The sequence below is a fragment of the Ambystoma mexicanum genome, chromosome 9, assembly GCF_040938575.1.
Source record: "Ambystoma mexicanum isolate Mex_15411 chromosome 9, UKY_AmexF1_1, whole genome shotgun sequence".
Classification (NCBI taxonomy): domain Eukaryota; kingdom Metazoa; phylum Chordata; class Amphibia; order Caudata; family Ambystomatidae; genus Ambystoma; species Ambystoma mexicanum.
In genome coordinates, this window is record NC_090931.1 from 1558746360 (window position 1) to 1558767394 (window position 21035).

Sequence of the window (21035 nt, forward strand, 5' to 3'; positions counted from 1 at the left end):
AGGGTTCTAGGGCCCATTGCTTCTGCAGGTGCAGTGTGTCAGTGTTTGCCCTCTGGATGGGGCAATGTGGTATGTTTATACCGGGCACTGCCGCCATTTCCATGGCCTCGAGCTGCTCTGGCGGCTCTAACAGAGAGCGGGCGGAGGTCTGGTTAGTGAGGCTGAGAGGGAAAGTGCAGGATTGCTGTGCGCTTGTGTGGATGCATGCAGAACAGAAGTACCCTGAGCTCACGTGCAGACAGCAGGCCTGGTGTGCCCAGGGTTCTAGGGCCCATTGCTTCTGCAGGTGCAGCGTGTCAGTGTTTGCCCTCTGGATGGGGCAATGTGGTATGTTTATATCGGGCACTGCCGCCATTTCCATTTCCTCGAGCTGCTCTGGCGGCTCTAACAGAGAGCGGGCGGAGGTCTGGTTAGTGAGGCTGAGAGGGAAAGTGCAGGATTGCTGTGCGCTTGTGTGGATGCATGCAGAACAGAAGTACCCTGAGCTCACGTGCAGACAGCAGGCCTGGTGTGCCCAGGGTTCTAGGGCCCATTGCTTCTGCAGGTGCAGTGTGTCAGTGTTTGCCCTCTGGATGGGGCAATGTGGTATGTTTATACCGGGCACTACTGCCACTTCCATGGCCTCGAGCTGCTGTGACGGCTCTAACAGAGAGCGGGCGGAGGTCTGGTTAGTGAGGCTGAGAGGGAAAGTGCAGGATTGCTGTGCGCTTGTGTGGATGCATGCAGAACAGAAGTACCCTGAGCTCACGTGCAGACAGCAGGCCTGGTGTGCCCAGGGTTCTAGGGCCCATTGCTTCTGCAGGTGCAGTGTGTCAGTGTTTGCCCTCTGGATGGGGCAATGTGGTATGTTTATACCGGGCACTACTGCCACTTACATGGCCTCGAGCTGCTCTGACGGCTCTAACAGAGAGCGGGCGGAGGTCTGGTTAGTGAGGCTGAGAGGGAAAGTGCAGGATTGCTGTGCGCTTGTGTGGATGCATGCAGAACAGAAGTACCCTGAGCTCACGTGCAGACAGCAGGCCTGGTGTGCCCAGGGTTCTAGGGCCCATTGCTTCTGCAGGTGCAGTGTGTCAGTGTTTGCCCTCTGGATGGGGCAATGTGGTATGTTTATACCGGGCACTACTGCCACTTCCATGGCCTCGAGCTGCTCTGGCGGCTCTAACAGAGAGCGGGCGGAGGTCTGGTTAGTGAGGCTGAGAGGGAAAGTGCAGGATTGCTGTGCGCTTGTGTGGATGCATGCAGAACAGAAGTACCCTGAGCTCACGTGCAGACAGCAGGCCTGGTGTGCCCAGGGTTCTAGGGCCCATTGCTTCTGCAGGTGCAGTGTGTCAGTGTTTGCCCTCTGGATGGGGCAATGTGGTATGTTTATATCGGGCACTGCCGCCATTTCCATGGTCTCGAGCTGCTCTGACGGCTCTAACAGAGAGCGGGCGGAGGTCTGGTTAGTGAGGCTGAGAGGGAAAGTGCAGGATTGCTGTGCGCTTGTGTGGATGCATGCAGAACAGAAGTACCCTGAGCTCACGTGCAGACAGCAGGCCTGGTGTGCCCAGGGTTCTAGGGCCCATTGCTTCTGCAGGTGCAGTGTGTCAGTGTTTGCCCTCTGGATGGGGCAATGTGGTATGTTTATACCGGGCACTACTGCCACTTCCATGGCCTCGAGCTGCTATGACGGCTCTAACAGAGAGCGGGCGGAGGTCTGGTTAGTGAGGCTGAGAGGGAAAGTGCAGGATTGCTGTGCGCTTGTGTGGATGCATGCAGAACAGAAGTACCCTGAGCTCACGTGCAGACAGCAGGCCTGGTGTGCCCAGGGTTCTAGGGCCCATTGCTTCTGCAGGTGCAGTGTGTCAGTGTTTGCCCTCTGGATGGGGCAATGTGGTATGTTTATACCGGGCACTGCCTCCATTTCCATGGTCTCGAGCTGCTCTGGCGGCTCTAACAGAGAGCGGGCGGAGGTCTGGTTAGTGAGGCTGAGAGGGAAAGTGCAGGATTGCTGTGCGCTTGTGTGGATGCATGCAGAACAGAAGTACCCTGAGCTCACGTGCAGACAGCAGGCCTGGTGTGCCCAGGGTTCTAGGGCCCATTGCTTCTGCAGGTGCAGTGTGTCAGTGTTTGCCCTCTGGATGGGGCAATGTGGTATGTTTATACCGGGCACTGCCGCCATTTCCATGGCCTCGAGCTGCTCTGGCGGCTCTAACAGAGAGAGGGCGGAGGTCTGGTTAGTGAGGCTGAGAGGGAAAGTGCAGGATTGCTGTGCGCTTGTGTGGATGCATGCAGAACAGAAGTACCCTGAGCTCACGTGCAGACAGCAGGCCTGGTGTGCCCAGGGTTCTAGGGCCCATTGCTTCTGCAGGTGCAGCGTGTCAGTGTTTGCCCTCTGGATGGGGCAATGTGGTATGTTTATACCGGGCACTGCCGCCATTTCCATGGCCTCGAGCTGCTGTGACGGCTCTAACAGAGAGCGGGCGGAGGTCTGGTTAGTGAGGCTGAGAGGGAAAGTGCAGGATTGCTGTGCGCTTGTGTGGATGCATGCAGAACAGAAGTACCCTGAGCTCACGTGCAGACAGCAGGCCTGGTGTGCCCAGGGTTCTAGGGCCCATTGCTTCTGCAGGTGCAGTGTGTCAGTGTTTGCCCTCTGGATGGGGCAATGTGGTATGTTTATACCGGGCACTACTGCCACTTCCATGGCCTCGAGCTGCTCTGGCGGCTCTAACAGAGAGCGGGCGGAGGTCTGGTTAGTGAGGCTGAGAGGGAAAGTGCAGGATTGCTGTGCGCTTGTGTGGATGCATGCAGAACAGAAGTACCCTGAGCTCACGTGCAGACAGCAGGCCTGGTGTGCCCAGGGTTCTAGGGCCCATTGCTTCTGCAGGTGCAGTGTGTCAGTGTTTGCCCTCTGGATGGGGCAATGTGGTATGTTTATACCGGGCACTGCCGCCATTTCCATGGCCTCGAGCTGCTGTGACGGCTCTAACAGAGAGCGGGCGGAGGTCTGGTTAGTGAGGCTGAGAGGGAAAGTGCAGGATTGCTGTGCGCTTGTGTGGATGCATGCAGAACAGAAGTACCCTGAGCTCACGTGCAGACAGCAGGCCTGGTGTGCCCAGGGTTCTAGGGCCCATTGCTTCTGCAGGTGCAGTGTGTCAGTGTTTGCCCTCTGGATGGGGCAATGTGGTATGTTTATACCGGACACTACCGCCACTTCCATGGCCTCGAGCTGCTCTGGCGGCTCTAACAGAGAGCGGGCGGAGGTCTGGTTAGTGAGGCTGAGAGGGAAAGTGCAGGATTGCTGTGCGCTTGTGTGTATGCATGCAGAACAGAAGTACCCTGAGCTCACGTGCAGACAGCAGGCCTGGTGTGCCCAGGGTTCTAGGGCCCATTGCTTCTGCAGGTGCAGTGTGTCAGTGTTTGCCCTCTGGATGGGGCAATGTGGTATGTTTATACCGGACACTACTGCCACTTCCATGGCCTCGAGCTGCTCTGGCGGCTCTAACAGAGAGCGGGCGGAGGTCTGGTTAGTGAGGCTGAGAGGGAAAGTGCAGGATTGCTGTGCGCTTGTGTGGATGCATGCAGAACAGAAGTACCCTGAGCTCACGTGCAGACAGCAGGCCTGGTGTGCCCAGGGTTCTAGGGCCCATTGCTTCTGCAGGTGCAGTGTGTCAGTGTTTGCCCTCTGGATGGGGCAATGTGGTATGTTTATACCGGGCACTGCCGCCATTTCCATGGCCTCGAGCTGCTGTGACGGCTCTAACAGAGAGCGGGCGGAGGTCTGGTTAGTGAGGCTGAGAGGGAAAGTGCAGGATTGCTGTGCGCTTGTGTGGATGCATGCAGAACAGAAGTACCCTGAGCTCACGTGCAGACAGCAGGCCTGGTGTGCCCAGGGTTCTAGGGCCCATTGCTTCTGCAGGTGCAGTGTGTCAGTGTTTGCCCTCTGGATGGGGCAATGTGGTATGTTTATACCGGGCACTACTGCCACTTCCATGGCCTCGAGCTGCTCTGGCGGCTCTAACAGAGAGCGGGCGGAGGTCTGGTTAGTGAGGCTGAGAGGGAAAGTGCAGGATTGCTGTGCGCTTGTGTGGATGCATGCAGAACAGAAGTACCCTGAGCTCACGTGCAGACAGCAGGCCTGGTGTGCCCAGGGTTCTAGGGCCCATTGCTTCTGCAGGTGCAGTGTGTCAGTGTTTGCCCTCTGGATGGGGCAATGTGGTATGTTTATATCGGGCACTGCCGCCATTTCCATGGTCTCGAGCTGCTCTGGCGGCTCTAACAGAGAGCGGGCGGAGGTCTGGTTAGTGAGGCTGAGAGGGAAAGTGCAGGATTGCTGTGCGCTTGTGTGGATGCATGCAGAACAGAAGTACCCTGAGCTCACGTGCAGACAGCAGGCCTGGTGTGCCCAGGGTTCTAGGGCCCATTGCTTCTGCAGGTGCAGTGTGTCAGTGTTTGCCCTCTGGATGGGGCAATGTGGTATGTTTATACCGGGCACTACTGCCACTTCCATGGCCTCGAGCTGCTCTGGCGGCTCTAACAGAGAGCGGGCGGAGGTCTGGTTAGTGAGGCTGAGAGGGAAAGTGCAGGATTGCTGTGCGCTTGTGTGGATGCATGCAGAACAGAAGTACCCTGAGCTCACGTGCAGACAGCAGGCCTGGTGTGCCCAGGGTTCTAGGGCCCATTGCTTCTGCAGGTGCAGTGTGTCAGTGTTTGCCCTCTGGATGGGGCAATGTGGTATGTTTATACCGGGCACTACTGCCACTTCCATGGCCTCGAGCTGCTCTGGCGGCTCTAACAGAGAGCGGGCGGAGGTCTGGTTAGTGAGGCTGAGAGGGAAAGTGCAGGATTGCTGTGCGCTTGTGTGTATGCATGCAGAACAGAAGTACCCTGAGCTCAGGTGCAGACAGCAGGCCTGGTGTGCCCAGGGTTCTAGGGCCCATTGCTTCTGCAGGTGCAGTGTGTCAGTGTTTGCCCTCTGGATGGGGCAATGTGGTATGTTTATACCGGGCACTGCCGCCATTTCCATGGCCTCGAGCTGCTGTGACGGCTCTAACAGAGAGCGGGCGGAGGTCTGGTTAGTGAGGCTGAGAGGGAAAGTGCAGGATTGCTGTGCGCTTGTGTGGATGCATGCAGAACAGAAGTACCCTGAGCTCACGTGCAGACAGCAGGCCTGGTGTGCCCAGGGTTCTAGGGCCCATTGCTTCTGCAGGTGCAGTGTGTCAGTGTTTGCCCTCTGGATGGGGCAATGTGGTATGTTTATACCGGGCACTACTGCCACTTCCATGGCCTCGAGCTGCTCTGGCGGCTCTAACAGAGAGCGGGCGGAGGTCTGGTTAGTGAGGCTGAGAGGGAAAGTGCAGGATTGCTGTGCGCTTGTGTGGATGCATGCAGAACAGAAGTACCCTGAGCTCACGTGCAGACAGCAGGCCTGGTGTGCCCAGGGTTCTAGGGCCCATTGCTTCTGCAGGTGCAGTGTGTCAGTGTTTGCCCTCTGGATGGGGCAATGTGGTATGTTTATACCGGGCACTACTGCCACTTCCATGGCCTCGAGCTGCTCTGGCGGCTCTAACAGAGAGCGGGCGGAGGTCTGGTTAGTGAGGCTGAGAGGGAAAGTGCAGGATTGCTGTGCGCTTGTGTGGATGCATGCAGAACAGAAGTACCCTGAGCTCACGTGCAGACAGCAGGCCTGGTGTGCCCAGGGTTCTAGGGCCCATTGCTTCTGCAGGTGCAGTGTGTCAGTGTTTGCCCTCTGGATGGGGCAATGTGGTATGTTTATACCGGGCACTGCCGCCACTTCCATGGCCTCGAGCTGCTCTGGCGGCTCTAACAGAGAGCGGGCGGAGGTCTGGTTAGTGAGGCTGAGAGGGAAAGTGCAGGATTGCTGTGCGCTTGTGTGGATGCATGCAGAACAGAAGTACCCTGAGCTCACGTGCAGACAGCAGGCCTGGTGTGCCCAGGGTTCTAGGGCCCATTGCTTCTGCAGGTGCAGTGTGTCAGTGTTTGCCCTCTGGATGGGGCAATGTGGTATGTTTATACCGGGCACTGCTGCCATTTCCATGGTCTCGAGCTGCTCTGGCGGCTCTAACAGAGAGCGGGCGGAGGTCTGGTTAGTGAGGCTGAGAGGGAAAGTGCAGGATTGCTGTGCGCTTGTGTGGATGCATGCAGAACAGAAGTACCCTGAGCTCACGTGCAGACAGCAGGCCTGGTGTGCCCAGGGTTCTAGGGCCCATTGCTTCTGCAGGTGCAGTGTGTCAGTGTTTGCCCTCTGGATGGGGCAATGTGGTATGTTTATACCGGGCACTGCCGCCACTTCCATGGCCTCGAGCTGCTCTGGCGGCTCTAACAGAGAGCGGGCGGAGGTCTGGTTAGTGAGGCTGAGAGGGAAAGTGCAGGATTGCTGTGCGCTTGTGTGGATGCATGCAGAACAGAAGTACCCTGAGCTCAGGTGCAGACAGCAGGCCTGGTGTGCCCAGGGTTCTAGGGCCCATTGCTTCTGCAGGTGCAGTGTGTCAGTGTTTGCCCTCTGGATGGGGCAATGTGGTATGTTTATACCGGGCACTGCCGCCATGGGCGGAGGTCTGGTTAGTGAGGCTGAGAGGGAAAGTGCAGGATTGCTGTGCGCTTGTGTGGATGCATGCAGAACAGAAGTACTCTGAGCTCACGTGCAGACAGCAGGCCTGGTGTGCCCAGGGTTCTAGGGCCCATTGCTTCTGCAGGTGCAGTGTGTCAGTGTTTGCCCTCTGGATGGGGCAATGTGGTATGTTTATACCGGGCACTACTGCCACTTCCATGGCCTCGAGCTGCTCTGGCGGCTCTAACAGAGAGCGGGCGGAGGTCTGGTTAGTGAGGCTGAGAGGGAAAGTGCAGGATTGCTGTGCGCTTGTGTGGATGCATGCAGAACAGAAGTACCCTGAGCTCACGTGCAGACAGCAGGCCTGGTGTGCCCAGGGTTCTAGGGCCCATTGCTTCTGCAGGTGCAGTGTGTCAGTGTTTGCCCTCTGGATGGGGCAATGTGGTATGTTTATACCGGGCACTACTGCCACTTCCATGGCCTCGAGCTGCTATGACGGCTCTAACAGAGAGCGGGCGGAGGTCTGGTTAGTGAGGCTGAGAGGGAAAGTGCAGGATTGCTGTGCGCTTGTGTGGATGCATGCAGAACAGAAGTACCCTGAGCTCACGTGCAGACAGCAGGCCTGGTGTGCCCAGGGTTCTAGGGCCCATTGCTTCTGCAGGTGCAGTGTGTCAGTGTTTGCCCTCTGGATGGGGCAATGTGGTATGTTTATACCGGACACTACTGCCACTTCCATGGCCTCGAGCTGCTCTGGCGGCTCTAACAGAGAGCGGGCGGAGGTCTGGTTAGTGAGGCTGAGAGGGAAAGTGCAGGATTGCTGTGCGCTTGTGTGGATGCATGCAGAACAGAAGTACCCTGAGCTCACGTGCAGACAGCAGGCCTGGTGTGCCCAGGGTTCTAGGGCCCATTGCTTCTGCAGGTGCAGTGTGTCAGTGTTTGCCCTCTGGATGGGGCAATGTGGTATGTTTATACCGGGCACTACTGCCACTTCCATGGCCTCGAGCTGCTCTGGCGGCTCTAACAGAGAGCGGGCGGAGGTCTGGTTAGTGAGGCTGAGAGGGAAAGTGCAGGATTGCTGTGCGCTTGTGTGGATGCATGCAGAACAGAAGTACCCTGAGCTCACGTGCAGACAGCAGGCCTGGTGTGCCCAGGGTTCTAGGGCCCATTGCTTCTGCAGGTGCAGTGTGTCAGTGTTTGCCCTCTGGATGGGGCAATGTGGTATGTTTATACCGGGCACTACTGCCACTTCCATGGCCTCGAGCTGCTCTGGCGGCTCTAACAGAGAGCGGGCGGAGGTCTGGTTAGTGAGGCTGAGAGGGAAAGTGCAGGATTGCTGTGCGCTTGTGTGGATGCATGCAGAACAGAAGTACCCTGAGCTCACGTGCAGACAGCAGGCCTGGTGTGCCCAGGGTTCTAGGGCCCATTGCTTCTGCAGGTGCAGTGTGTCAGTGTTTGCCCTCTGGATGGGGCAATGTGGTATGTTTATACCGGGCACTGCCGCCACTTCCATGGCCTCGAGCTGCTCTGGCGGCTCTAACAGAGAGCGGGCGGAGGTCTGGTTAGTGAGGCTGAGAGGGAAAGTGCAGGATTGCTGTGCGCTTGTGTGGATGCATGCAGAACAGAAGTACCCTGAGCTCACGTGCAGACAGCAGGCCTGGTGTGCCCAGGGTTCTAGGGCCCATTGCTTCTGCAGGTGCAGTGTGTCAGTGTTTGCCCTCTGGATGGGGCAATGTGGTATGTTTATACCGGGCACTGCCGCCATTTCCATGGCCTCGAGCTGCTCTGGCGGCTCTAACAGAGAGCGGGCGGAGGTCTGGTTAGTGAGGCTGAGAGGGAAAGTGCAGGATTGCTGTGCGCTTGTGTGGATGCATGCAGAACAGAAGTACCCTGAGCTCACGTGCAGACAGCAGGCCTGGTGTGCCCAGGGTTCTAGGGCCCATTGCTTCTGCAGGTGCAGCGTGTCAGTGTTTGCCCTCTGGATGGGGCAATGTGGTATGTTTATATCGGGCACTGCCGCCATTTCCATGGTCTCGAGCTGCTCTGGCGGCTCTAACAGAGAGCGGGCGGAGGTCTGGTTAGTGAGGCTGAGAGGGAAAGTGCAGGATTGCTGTGCGCTTGTGTGGATGCATGCAGAACAGAAGTACCCTGAGCTCACGTGCAGACAGCAGGCCTGGTGTGCCCAGGGTTCTAGGGCCCATTGCTTCTGCAGGTGCAGTGTGTCAGTGTTTGCCCTCTGGATGGGGCAATGTGGTATGTTTATACCGGGCACTGCCGCCACTTCCATGGCCTCGAGCTGCTGTGGCGGCTCTAACAGAGAGCGGGCGGAGGTCTGGTTAGTGAGGCTGAGAGGGAAAGTGCAGGATTGCTGTGCGCTTGTGTGGATGCATGCAGAACAGAAGTACCCTGAGCTCACGTGCAGACAGCAGGCCTGGTGTGCCCAGGGTTCTAGGGCCCATTGCTTCTGCAGGTGCAGTGTGTCAGTGTTTGCCCTCTGGATGGGGCAATGTGGTATGTTTATACCGGGCACTACTGCCACTTCCATGGCCTCGAGCTGCTCTGGCGGCTCTAACAGAGAGCGGGCGGAGGTCTGGTTAGTGAGGCTGAGAGGGAAAGTGCAGGATTGCTGTGCGCTTGTGTGGATGCATGCAGAACAGAAGTACCCTGAGCTCACGTGCAGACAGCAGGCCTGGTGTGCCCAGGGTTCTAGGGCCCATTGCTTCTGCAGGTGCAGTGTGTCAGTGTTTGCCCTCTGGATGGGGCAATGTGGTATGTTTATACCGGGCACTGCCGCCACTTCCATGGCCTCGAGCTGCTCTGGCGGCTCTAACAGAGAGCGGGCGGAGGTCTGGTTAGTGAGGCTGAGAGGGAAAGTGCAGGATTGCTGTGCGCTTGTGTGGATGCATGCAGAACAGAAGTACCCTGAGCTCACGTGCAGACAGCAGGCCTGGTGTGCCCAGGGTTCTAGGGCCCATTGCTTCTGCAGGTGCAGTGTGTCAGTGTTTGCCCTCTGGATGGGGCAATGTGGTATGTTTATACCGGGCACTACTGCCACTTCCATGGCCTCGAGCTGCTGTGACGGCTCTAACAGAGAGCGGGCGGAGGTCTGGTTAGTGAGGCTGAGAGGGAAAGTGCAGGATTGCTGTGCGCTTGTGTGGATGCATGCAGAACAGAAGTACCCTGAGCTCACGTGCAGACAGCAGGCCTGGTGTGCCCAGGGTTCTAGGGCCCATTGCTTCTGCAGGTGCAGTGTGTCAGTGTTTGCCCTCTGGATGGGGCAATGTGGTATGTTTATACCGGGCACTACTGCCACTTCCATGGCCTCGAGCTGCTCTGGCGGCTCTAACAGAGAGCGGGCGGAGGTCTGGTTAGTGAGGCTGAGAGGGAAAGTGCAGGATTGCTGTGCGCTTGTGTGGATGCATGCAGAACAGAAGTACCCTGAGCTCACGTGCAGACAGCAGGCCTGGTGTGCCCAGGGTTCTAGGGCCCATTGCTTCTGCAGGTGCAGTGTGTCAGTGTTTGCCCTCTGGATGGGGCAATGTGGTATGTTTATACCGGGCACTGCCGCCATTTCCATGGCCTCGAGCTGCTCTGGCGGCTCTAACAGAGAGCGGGCGGAGGTCTGGTTAGTGAGGCTGAGAGGGAAAGTGCAGGATTGCTGTGCGCTTGTGTGGATGCATGCAGAACAGAAGTACCCTGAGCTCACGTGCAGACAGCAGGCCTGGTGTGCCCAGGGTTCTAGGGCCCATTGCTTCTGCAGGTGCAGTGTGTCAGTGTTTGCCCTCTGGATGGGGCAATGTGGTATGTTTATACCGGACACTACTGCCACTTCCATGGCCTCGAGCTGCTCTGACGGCTCTAACAGAGAGCGGGCGGAGGTCTGGTTAGTGAGGCTGAGAGGGAAAGTGCAGGATTGCTGTGCGCTTGTGTGGATGCATGCAGAACAGAAGTACCCTGAGCTCACGTGCAGACAGCAGGCCTGGTGTGCCCAGGGTTCTAGGGCCCATTGCTTCTGCAGGTGCAGTGTGTCAGTGTTTGCCCTCTGGATGGGGCAATGTGGTATGTTTATACCGGGCACTGCCGCCATTTCCATGGCCTCGAGCTGCTCTGGCGGCTCTAACAGAGAGCGGGCGGAGGTCTGGTTAGTGAGGCTGAGAGGGAAAGTGCAGGATTGCTGTGCGCTTGTGTGGATGCATGCAGAACAGAAGTACCCTGAGCTCAGGTGCAGACAGCAGGCCTGGTGTGCCCAGGGTTCTAGGGCCCATTGCTTCTGCAGGTGCAGCGTGTCAGTGTTTGCCCTCTGGATGGGGCAATGTGGTATGTTTATACCGGGCACTGCCGCCATTTCCATGGCCTCGAGCTGCTGTGACGGCTCTAACAGAGAGCGGGCGGAGGTCTGGTTAGTGAGGCTGAGAGGGAAAGTGCAGGATTGCTGTGCGCTTGTGTGGATGCATGCAGAACAGAAGTACCCTGAGCTCACGTGCAGACAGCAGGCCTGGTGTGCCCAGGGTTCTAGGGCCCATTGCTTCTGCAGGTGCAGTGTATCAGTGTTTGCCCTCTGGATGGGGCAATGTGGTATGTTTATACCGGGCACTGCCGCCATTTCCATGGCCTCGAGCTGCTCTGGCGGCTCTAACAGAGAGCGGGCGGAGGTCTGGTTAGTGAGGCTGAGAGGGAAAGTGCAGGATTGCTGTGCGCTTGTGTGGATGCATGCAGAACAGAAGTACCCTGAGCTCACGTGCAGACAGCAGGCCTGGTGTGCCCAGGGTTCTAGGGCCCATTGCTTCTGCAGGTGCAGTGTGTCAGTGTTTGCCCTCTGGATGGGGCAATGTGGTATGTTTATACCGGACACTGCCGCCATTTCCATGGCCTCGAGCTGCTGTGACGGCTCTAACAGAGAGCGGGCGGAGGTCTGGTTAGTGAGGCTGAGAGGGAAAGTGCAGGATTGCTGTGCGCTTGTGTGGATGCATGCAGAACAGAAGTACCCTGAGCTCACGTGCAGACAGCAGGCCTGGTGTGCCCAGGGTTCTAGGGCCCATTGCTTCTGCAGGTGCAGTGTGTCAGTGTTTGCCCTCTGGATGGGGCAATGTGGTATGTTTATACCGGGCACTGCCGCCATTTCCATGGCCTCGAGCTGCTCTGGCGGCTCTAACAGAGAGAGGGCGGAGGTCTGGTTAGTGAGGCTGAGAGGGAAAGTGCAGGATTGCTGTGCGCTTGTGTGGATGCATGCAGAACAGAAGTACCCTGAGCTCACGTGCAGACAGCAGGCCTGGTGTGCCCAGGGTTCTAGGGCCCATTGCTTCTGCAGGTGCAGTGTGTCAGTGTTTGCCCTCTGGATGGGGCAATGTGGTATGTTTATACCGGGCACTACTGCCACTTCCATGGCCTCGAGCTGCTCTGGCGGCTCTAACAGAGAGCGGGCGGAGGTCTGGTTAGTGAGGCTGAGAGGGAAAGTGCAGGATTGCTGTGCGCTTGTGTGGATGCATGCAGAACAGAAGTACCCTGAGCTCACGTGCAGACAGCAGGCCTGGTGTGCCCAGGGTTCTAGGGCCCATTGCTTCTGCAGGTGCAGCGTTTCAGTGTTTGCCCTCTGGTTGGGGCAATGTGGTATGTTTATACCGGGCACTGCCGCCATTTCCATGGCCTCGAGCTGCTGTGACGGCTCTAACAGAGAGCGGGCGGAGGTCTGGTTAGTGAGGCTGAGAGGGAAAGTGCAGGATTGCTGTGCGCTTGTGTGGATGCATGCAGAACAGAAGTACCCTGAGCTCAGGTGCAGACAGCAGGCCTGGTGTGCCCAGGGTTCTAGGGCCCATTGCTTCTGCAGGTGCAGTGTGTCAGTGTTTGCCCTCTGGATGGGGCAATGTGGTATGTTTATACCGGGCACTACTGCCACTTCCATGGCCTCGAGCTGCTCTGGCGGCTCTAACAGAGAGCGGGCGGAGGTCTGGTTAGTGAGGCTGAGAGGGAAAGTGCAGGATTGCTGTGCGCTTGTGTGGATGCATGCAGAACAGAAGTACCCTGAGCTCACGTGCAGACAGCAGGCCTGGTGTGCCCAGGGTTCTAGGGCCCATTGCTTCTGCAGGTGCAGTGTGTCAGTGTTTGCCCTCTGGATGGGGCAATGTGGTATGTTTATACCGGGCACTGCCGCCACTTCCATGGCCTCGAGCTGCTCTGGCGGCTCTAACAGAGAGCGGGCGGAGGTCTGGTTAGTGAGGCTGAGAGGGAAAGTGCAGGATTGCTGTGCGCTTGTGTGGATGCATGCAGAACAGAAGTACCCTGAGCTCACGTGCAGACAGCAGGCCTGGTGTGCCCAGGGTTCTAGGGCCCATTGCTTCTGCAGGTGCAGTGTGTCAGTGTTTGCCCTCTGGTTGGGGCAATGTGGTATGTTTATACCGGGCACTACTGCCACTTCCATGGCCTCGAGCTGCTCTGGCGGCTCTAACAGAGAGCGGGCGGAGGTCTGGTTAGTGAGGCTGAGAGGGAAAGTGCAGGATTGCTGTGCGCTTGTGTGGATGCATGCAGAACAGAAGTACCCTGAGCTCACGTGCAGACAGCAGGCCTGGTGTGCCCAGGGTTCTAGGGCCCATTGCTTCTGCAGGTGCAGTGTGTCAGTGTTTGCCCTCTGGATGGGGCAATGTGGTATGTTTATACCGGACACTACTGCCACTTCCATGGCCTCGAGCTGCTCTGGCGGCTCTAACAGAGAGCGGGCGGAGGTCTGGTTAGTGAGGCTGAGAGGGAAAGTGCAGGATTGCTGTGCGCTTGTGTGGATGCATGCAGAACAGAAGTACCCTGAGCTCACGTGCAGACAGCAGGCCTGGTGTGCCCAGGGTTCTAGGGCCCATTGCTTCTGCAGGTGCAGCGTGTCAGTGTTTGCCCTCTGGATGGGGCAATGTGGTATGTTTATACCGGGCACTGCCGCCACTTCCATGGCCTCGAGCTGCTCTGGCGGCTCTAACAGAGAGCGGGCGGAGGTCTGGTTAGTGAGGCTGAGAGGGAAAGTGCAGGATTGCTGTGCGCTTGTGTGGATGCATGCAGAACAGAAGTACCCTGAGCTCACGTGCAGACAGCAGGCCTGGTGTGCCCAGGGTTCTAGGGCCCATTGCTTCTGCAGGTGCAGTGTGTCAGTGTTTGCCCTCTGGATGGGGCAATGTGGTATGTTTATACCGGGCACTGCCGCCATTTCCATGGCCTCGAGCTGCTCTGGCGGCTCTAACAGAGAGAGGGCGGAGGTCTGGTTAGTGAGGCTGAGAGGGAAAGTGCAGGATTGCTGTGCGCTTGTGTGGATGCATGCAGAACAGAAGTACCCTGAGCTCACGTGCAGACAGCAGGCCTGGTGTGCCCAGGGTTCTAGGGCCCATTGCTTCTGCAGGTGCAGTGTGTCAGTGTTTGCCCTCTGGATGGGGCAATGTGGTATGTTTATACCGGGCACTACTGCCACTTCCATGGCCTCGAGCTGCTCTGGCGGCTCTAACAGAGAGCGGGCGGAGGTCTGGTTAGTGAGGCTGAGAGGGAAAGTGCAGGATTGCTGTGCGCTTGTGTGGATGCATGCAGAACAGAAGTACCCTGAGCTCACGTGCAGACAGCAGGCCTGGTGTGCCCAGGGTTCTAGGGCCCATTGCTTCTGCAGGTGCAGTGTGTCAGTGTTTGCCCTCTGGTTGGGGCAATGTGGTATGTTTATACCGGGCACTACTGCCACTTCCATGGCCTCGAGCTGCTGTGACGGCTCTAACAGAGAGCGGGCGGAGGTCTGGTTAGTGAGGCTGAGAGGGAAAGTGCAGGATTGCTGTGCGCTTGTGTGGATGCATGCAGAACAGAAGTACCCTGAGCTCACGTGCAGACAGCAGGCCTGGTGTGCCCAGGGTTCTAGGGCCCATTGCTTCTGCAGGTGCAGTGTGTCAGTGTTTGCCCTCTGGATGGGGCAATGTGGTATGTTTATACCGGGCACTACTGCCACTTCCATGGCCTCGAGCTGCTCTGGCGGCTCTAACAGAGAGCGGGCGGAGGTCTGGTTAGTGAGGCTGAGAGGGAAAGTGCAGGATTGCTGTGCGCTTGTGTGGATGCATGCAGAACAGAAGTACTCTGAGCTCACGTGCAGACAGCAGGCCTGGTGTGCCCAGGGTTCTAGGGCCCATTGCTTCTGCAGGTGCAGTGTGTCAGTGTTTGCCCTCTGGATGGGGCAATGTGGTATGTTTATACCGGGCACTACTGCCACTTCCATGGCCTCGAGCTGCTCTGGCGGCTCTAACAGAGAGCGGGCGGAGGTCTGGTTAGTGAGGCTGAGAGGGAAAGTGCAGGATTGCTGTGCGCTTGTGTGGATGCATGCAGAACAGAAGTACCCTGAGCTCACGTGCAGACAGCAGGCCTGGTGTGCCCAGGGTTCTAGGGCCCATTGCTTCTGCAGGTGCAGTGTGTCAGTGTTTGCCCTCTGGATGGGGCAATGTGGTATGTTTATACCGGGCACTGCCGCCATTTCCATGGCCTCGAGCTGCTGTGACGGCTCTAACAGAGAGCGGGCGGAGGTCTGGTTAGTGAGGCTGAGAGGGAAAGTGCAGGATTGCTGTGCGCTTGTGTGGATGCATGCAGAACAGAAGTACCCTGAGCTCACGTGCAGACAGCAGGCCTGGTGTGCCCAGGGTTCTAGGGCCCATTGCTTCTGCAGGTGCAGTGTGTCAGTGTTTGCCCTCTGGATGGGGCAATGTGGTATGTTTATACCGGGCACTGCCGCCATTTCCATGGTCTCGAGCTGCTCTGGCGGCTCTAACAGAGAGCGGGCGGAGGTCTGGTTAGTGAGGCTGAGAGGGAAAGTGCAGGATTGCTGTGCGCTTGTGTGGATGCATGCAGAACAGAAGTACCCTGAGCTCACGTGCAGACAGCAGGCCTGGTGTGCCCAGGGTTCTAGGGCCCATTGCTTCTGCAGGTGCAGCGTTTCAGTGTTTGCCCTCTGGTTGGGGCAATGTGGTATGTTTATACCGGGCACTGCCGCCACTTCCATGGCCTCGAGCTGCTCTGGCGGCTCTAACAGAGAGCGGGCGGAGGTCTGGTTAGTGAGGCTGAGAGGGAAAGTGCAGGATTGCTGTGCGCTTGTGTGGATGCATGCAGAACAGAAGTACCCTGAGCTCACGTGCAGACAGCAGGCCTGGTGTGCCCAGGGTTCTAGGGCCCATTGCTTCTGCAGGTGCAGTGTGTCAGTGTTTGCCCTCTGGATGGGGCAATGTGGTATGTTTATACCGGGCACTACTGCCACTTCCATGGCCTCGAGCTGCTCTGGCGGCTCTAACAGAGAGCGGGCGGAGGTCTGGTTAGTGAGGCTGAGAGGGAAAGTGCAGGATTGCTGTGCGCTTGTGTGGATGCATGCAGAACAGAAGTACCCTGAGCTCACGTGCAGACAGCAGGCCTGGTGTGCCCAGGGTTCTAGGGCCCATTGCTTCTGCAGGTGCAGCGTGTCAGTGTTTGCCCTCTGGATGGGGCAATGTGGTATGTTTATACCGGGCACTGCCGCCATTTCCATGGCCTCGAGCTGCTGTGACGGCTCTAACAGAGAGCGGGCGGAGGTCTGGTTAGTGAGGCTGAGAGGGAAAGTGCAGGATTGCTGTGCGCTTGTGTGGATGCATGCAGAACAGAAGTACCCTGAGCTCACGTGCAGACAGCAGGCCTGGTGTGCCCAGGGTTCTAGGGCCCATTGCTTCTGCAGGTGCAGTGTGTCAGTGTTTGCCCTCTGGATGGGGCAATGTGGTATGTTTATACCGGGCACTACTGCCACTTCCATGGCCTCGAGCTGCTATGACGGCTCTAACAGAGAGCGGGCGGAGGTCTGGTTAGTGAGGCTGAGAGGGAAAGTGCAGGATTGCTGTGCGCTTGTGTGGATGCATGCAGAACAGAAGTACCCTGAGCTCACGTGCAGACAGCAGGCCTGGTGTGCCCAGGGTTCTAGGGCCCATTGCTTCTGCAGGTGCAGTGTGTCAGTGTTTGCCCTCTGGATGGGGCAATGTGGTATGTTTATACCGGGCACTGCCTCCATTTCCATGGTCTCGAGCTGCTCTGGCGGCTCTAACAGAGAGCGGGCGGAGGTCTGGTTAGTGAGGCTGAGAGGGAAAGTGCAGGATTGCTGTGCGCTTGTGTGGATGCATGCAGAACAGAAGTACCCTGAGCTCACGTGCAGACAGCAGGCCTGGTGTGCCCAGGGTTCTAGGGCCCATTGCTTCTGCAGGTGCAGTGTGTCAGTGTTTGCCCTCTGGATGGGGCAATGTGGTATGTTTATACCGGGCACTGCCGCCATTTCCATGGCCTCGAGCTGCTCTGGCGGCTCTAACAGAGAGAGGGCGGAGGTCTGGTTAGTGAGGCTGAGAGGGAAAGTGCAGGATTGCTGTGCGCTTGTGTGGATGCATGCAGAACAGAAGTACCCTGAGCTCACGTGCAGACAGCAGGCCTGGTGTGCCCAGGGTTCTAGGGCCCATTGCTTCTGCAGGTGCAGTGTGTCAGTGTTTGCCCTCTGGATGGGGCAATGTGGTATGTTTATACCGGGCACTACTGCCACTTCCATGGCCTCGAGCTGCTCTGGCGGCTCTAACAGAGAGCGGGCGGAGGTCTGGTTAGTGAGGCTGAGAGGGAAAGTGCAGGATTGCTGTGCGCTTGTGTGGATGCATGCAGAACAGAAGTACCCTGAGCTCACGTGCAGACAGCAGGCCTGGTGTGCCCAGGGTTCTAGGGCCCATTGCTTCTGCAGGTGCAGTGTATCAGTGTTTGCCCTCTGGATGGGGCAATGTGGTATGTTTATACCGGGCACTGCCGCCATTTCCATGGCCTCGAGCTGCTCTGGCGGCTCTAACAGAGAGCGGGCGGAGGTCTGGTTAGTGAGGCTGAGAGGGAAAGTGCAGGATTGCTGTGCGCTTGTGTGGATGCATGCAGAACAGAAGTACCCTGAGCTCACGTGCAGACAGCAGGCCTGGTGTGCCCAGGGTTCTAGGGCCCATTGCTTCTGCAGGTGCAGTGTGTCAGTGTTTGCCCTCTGGATGGGGCAATGTGGTATGTTTATACCGGGCACTACTGCCACTTCCATGGCCTCGAGCTGCTCTGGCGGCTCTAACAGAGAGCGGGCGGAGGTCTGGTTAGTGAGGCTGAGAGGGAAAGTGCAGGATTGCTGTGCGCTTGTGTGGATGCATGCAGAACAGAAGTACCCTGAGCTCACGTGCAGACAGCAGGCCTGGTGTGCCCAGGGTTCTAGGGCCCATTGCTTCTGCAGGTGCAGCGTTTCAGTGTTTGCCCTCTGGTTGGGGCAATGTGGTATGTTTATACCGGGCACTGCCGCCACTTCCATGGCCTCGAGCTGCTCTGGCGGCTCTAACAGAGAGCGGGCGGAGGTCTGGTTAGTGAGGCTGAGAGGGAAAGTGCAGGATTGCTGTGCGCTTGTGTGGATGCATGCAGAACAGAAGTACCCTGAGCTCACGTGCAGACAGCAGGCCTGGTGTGCCCAGGGTTCTAGGGCCCATTGCTTCTGCAGGTGCAGCGTGTCAGTGTTTGCCCTCTGGTTGGGGCAATGTGGTATGTTTATACCGGGCACTGCCGCCACTTCCATGGCCTCGAGCTGCTCTGGCGGCTCTAACAGAGAGCGGGCGGAGGTCTGGTTAGTGAGGCTGAGAGGGAAAGTGCAGGATTGCTGTGCGCTTGTGTGGATGCATGCAGAACAGAAGTACCCTGAGCTCACGTGCAGACAGCAGGCCTGGTGTGCCCAGGGTTCTAGGGCCCATTGCTTCTGCAGGTGCAGCGTGTCAGTGTTTGCCCTCTGGTTGGGGCAATGTGGTATGTTTATACCGGACACTGCCGCCATTTCCATGGCCTCGAGCTGCTCTGGCGGCTCTAACAGAGAGCGGGCGGAGGTCTGGTTAGTGAGGCTGAGAGGGAAAGTGCAGGATTGCTGTGCGCTTGTGTGGATGCATGCAGAACAGAAGTACCCTGAGCTCACGTGCAGACAGCAGGCCTGGTGTGCCCAGGGTTCTAGGGCCCATTGCTTCTGCAGGTGCAGTGTGTCAGTGTTTGCCCTCTGGATGGGGCAATGTGGTATGTTTATACCGGGCACTGCCGCCATTTCCATGGCCTCGAGCTGCTCTGGCGGCTCTAACAGAGAGCGGGCGGAGGTCTGGTTAGTGAGGCTGAGAGGGAAAGTGCAGGATTGCTGTGCGCTTGTGTGGATGCATGCAGAACAGAAGTACCCTGAGCTCACGTGCAGACAGCAGGCCTGGTGTGCCCAGGGTTCTAGGGCCCATTGCTTCTGCAGGTGCAGCGTGTCAGTGTTTGCCCTCTGGATGGGGCAATGTGGTATGTTTATACCGGGCACTGCCGCCATTTCCATGGCCTCGAGCTGCTGTGACGGCTCTAACAGAGAGCGGGCGGAGGTCTGGTTAGTGAGGCTGAGAGGGAAAGTGCAGGATTGCTGTGCGCTTGTGTGGATGCATGCAGAACAGAAGTACCCTGAGCTCACGTGCAGACAGCAGGCCTGGTGTGCCCAGGGTTCTAGGGCCCATTGCTTCTGCAGGTGCAGTGTGTCAGTGTTTGCCCTCTGGATGGGGCAATGTGGTATGTTTATATCGGGCACTGCCGCCATTTCCATGGCCTCGAGCTGCTCTGGCGGCTCTAACAGAGAGCGGGCGGAGGTCTGGTTAGTGAGGCTGAGAGGGAAAGTGCAGGATTGCTGTGCGCTTGTGTGGATGCATGCAGAACAGAAGTACCCTGAGCTCACGTGCAGACAGCAGGCCTGGTGTGCCCAGGGTTCTAGGGCCCATTGCTTCTGCAGGTGCAGTGTGTCAGTGTTTGCCCTCTGGATGGGGCAATGTGGTATGTTTATACCGGACACTGCCGCCATTTCCATGGTCTCGAGCTGCTCTGGCGGCTCTAACAGAGAGCGGGCGGAGGTCTGGTTAGTGAGGCTGAGAGGGAAAGTGCAGGATTGCTGTGCGCTTGTGTGGATGCATGCAGAACAGAAGTACCCTGAGCTCACGTGCAGACAGCAGGCCTGGTGTGCCCAGGGTTCTAGGGCCCATTGCTTCTGCAGGTGCAGTGTGTCAGTGTTTGCCCTCTGGATGGGGCAATGTGGTATGTTTATACCGGGCACTGCCGCCACTTCCATGGCCTCGAGCTGCTCTGGCGGCTCTAACAGAGAGCGGGCGGAGGTCTGGTTAGTGAGGCTGAGAGGGAAAGTGCAGGATTGCTGTGCGCTTGTGTGGATGCATGCAGAACAGAAGTACCCTGAGCTCACGTGCAGACAGCAGGCCTGGTGTGCCCAGGGTTCTAGGGCCCATTGCTTCTGCAGGTGCAGTGTGTCAGTGTTTGCCCTCTGGATGGGGCAATGTGGTATGTTTATACCGGGCACTGCCGCCACTTCCATGGCCTCGAGCTGCTGTGGCGGCTCTAACAGAGAGCGGGCGGAGGTCTGGTTAGTGAGGCTGAGAGGGAAAGTGCAGGATTGCTGTGCGCTTGTGTGGATGCATGCAGAACAGAAGTACCCTGAGCTCACGTGCAGACAGCAGGCCTGGTGTGCCCAGGGTTCTAGGGCCCATTGCTTCTGCAGGTGCAGTGTGTCAGTGTTTGCCCTCTGGATGGGGCAATGTGGTATGTTTATACCGGACACTACTGCCACTTCCATGGCCTCGAGCTGCTCTGGCGGCTCTAACAGAGAGCGGGCCGAGGTCTGGTTAGTGAGGCTGAGAGGGAAAGTGCAGGATTGCTGTGCGCTTGTGTGGATGCATGCAGAACAGAAGTACCCTGAGCTCACGTGCAGACAGCAGGCCTGGTGTGCCCAGGGTTCTAGGGCCCATTGCTTCTGCAGGTGCAGCGTGTCAGTGTTTGCCCTCTGGTTGGGGCAATGTGGTATGTTTATACCGGACACTGCCGCCATTTCCATGGTCTCGAGCTGCTCTGGCGGCTCTAACAGAGAGCGGGCGGAGGTCTGGTTAGTGAGGCTGAGAGGGAAAGTGCAGGATTGCTGTGCGCTTGTGTGGATGCATGCAGAACAGAAGTACCCTGAGCTCACGTGCAGACAGCAGGCCTGGTGTGCCCAGGGTTCTAGGGCCCATTGCTTCTGCAGGTGCAGTGTGTCAGTGTTTGCCCTCTGGATGGGGCAATGTGGTATGTTTATACCGGGCACTGCCGCCATTTCCATGGTCTCGAGCTGCTCTGGCGGCTCTAACAGAGAGCGGGCGGAGGTCTGGTTAGTGAGGCTGAGAGGGAAAGTGCAGGATTGCTGTGCGCTTGTGTGGATGCATGCAGAACAGAAGTACCCTGAGCTCACGTGCAGACAGCAGGCCTGGTGTGCCCAGGGTTCTAGGGCCCATTGCTTCTGCAGGTGCAGTGTGTCAGTGTTTGCCCTCTGGATGGGGCAATGTGGTATGTTTATACCGGACACTACTGCCACTTCCATGGCCTCGAGCTGCTCTGGCGGCTCTAACAGAGAGCGGGCGGAGGTCTGGTTAGTGAGGCTGAGAGGGAAAGTGCA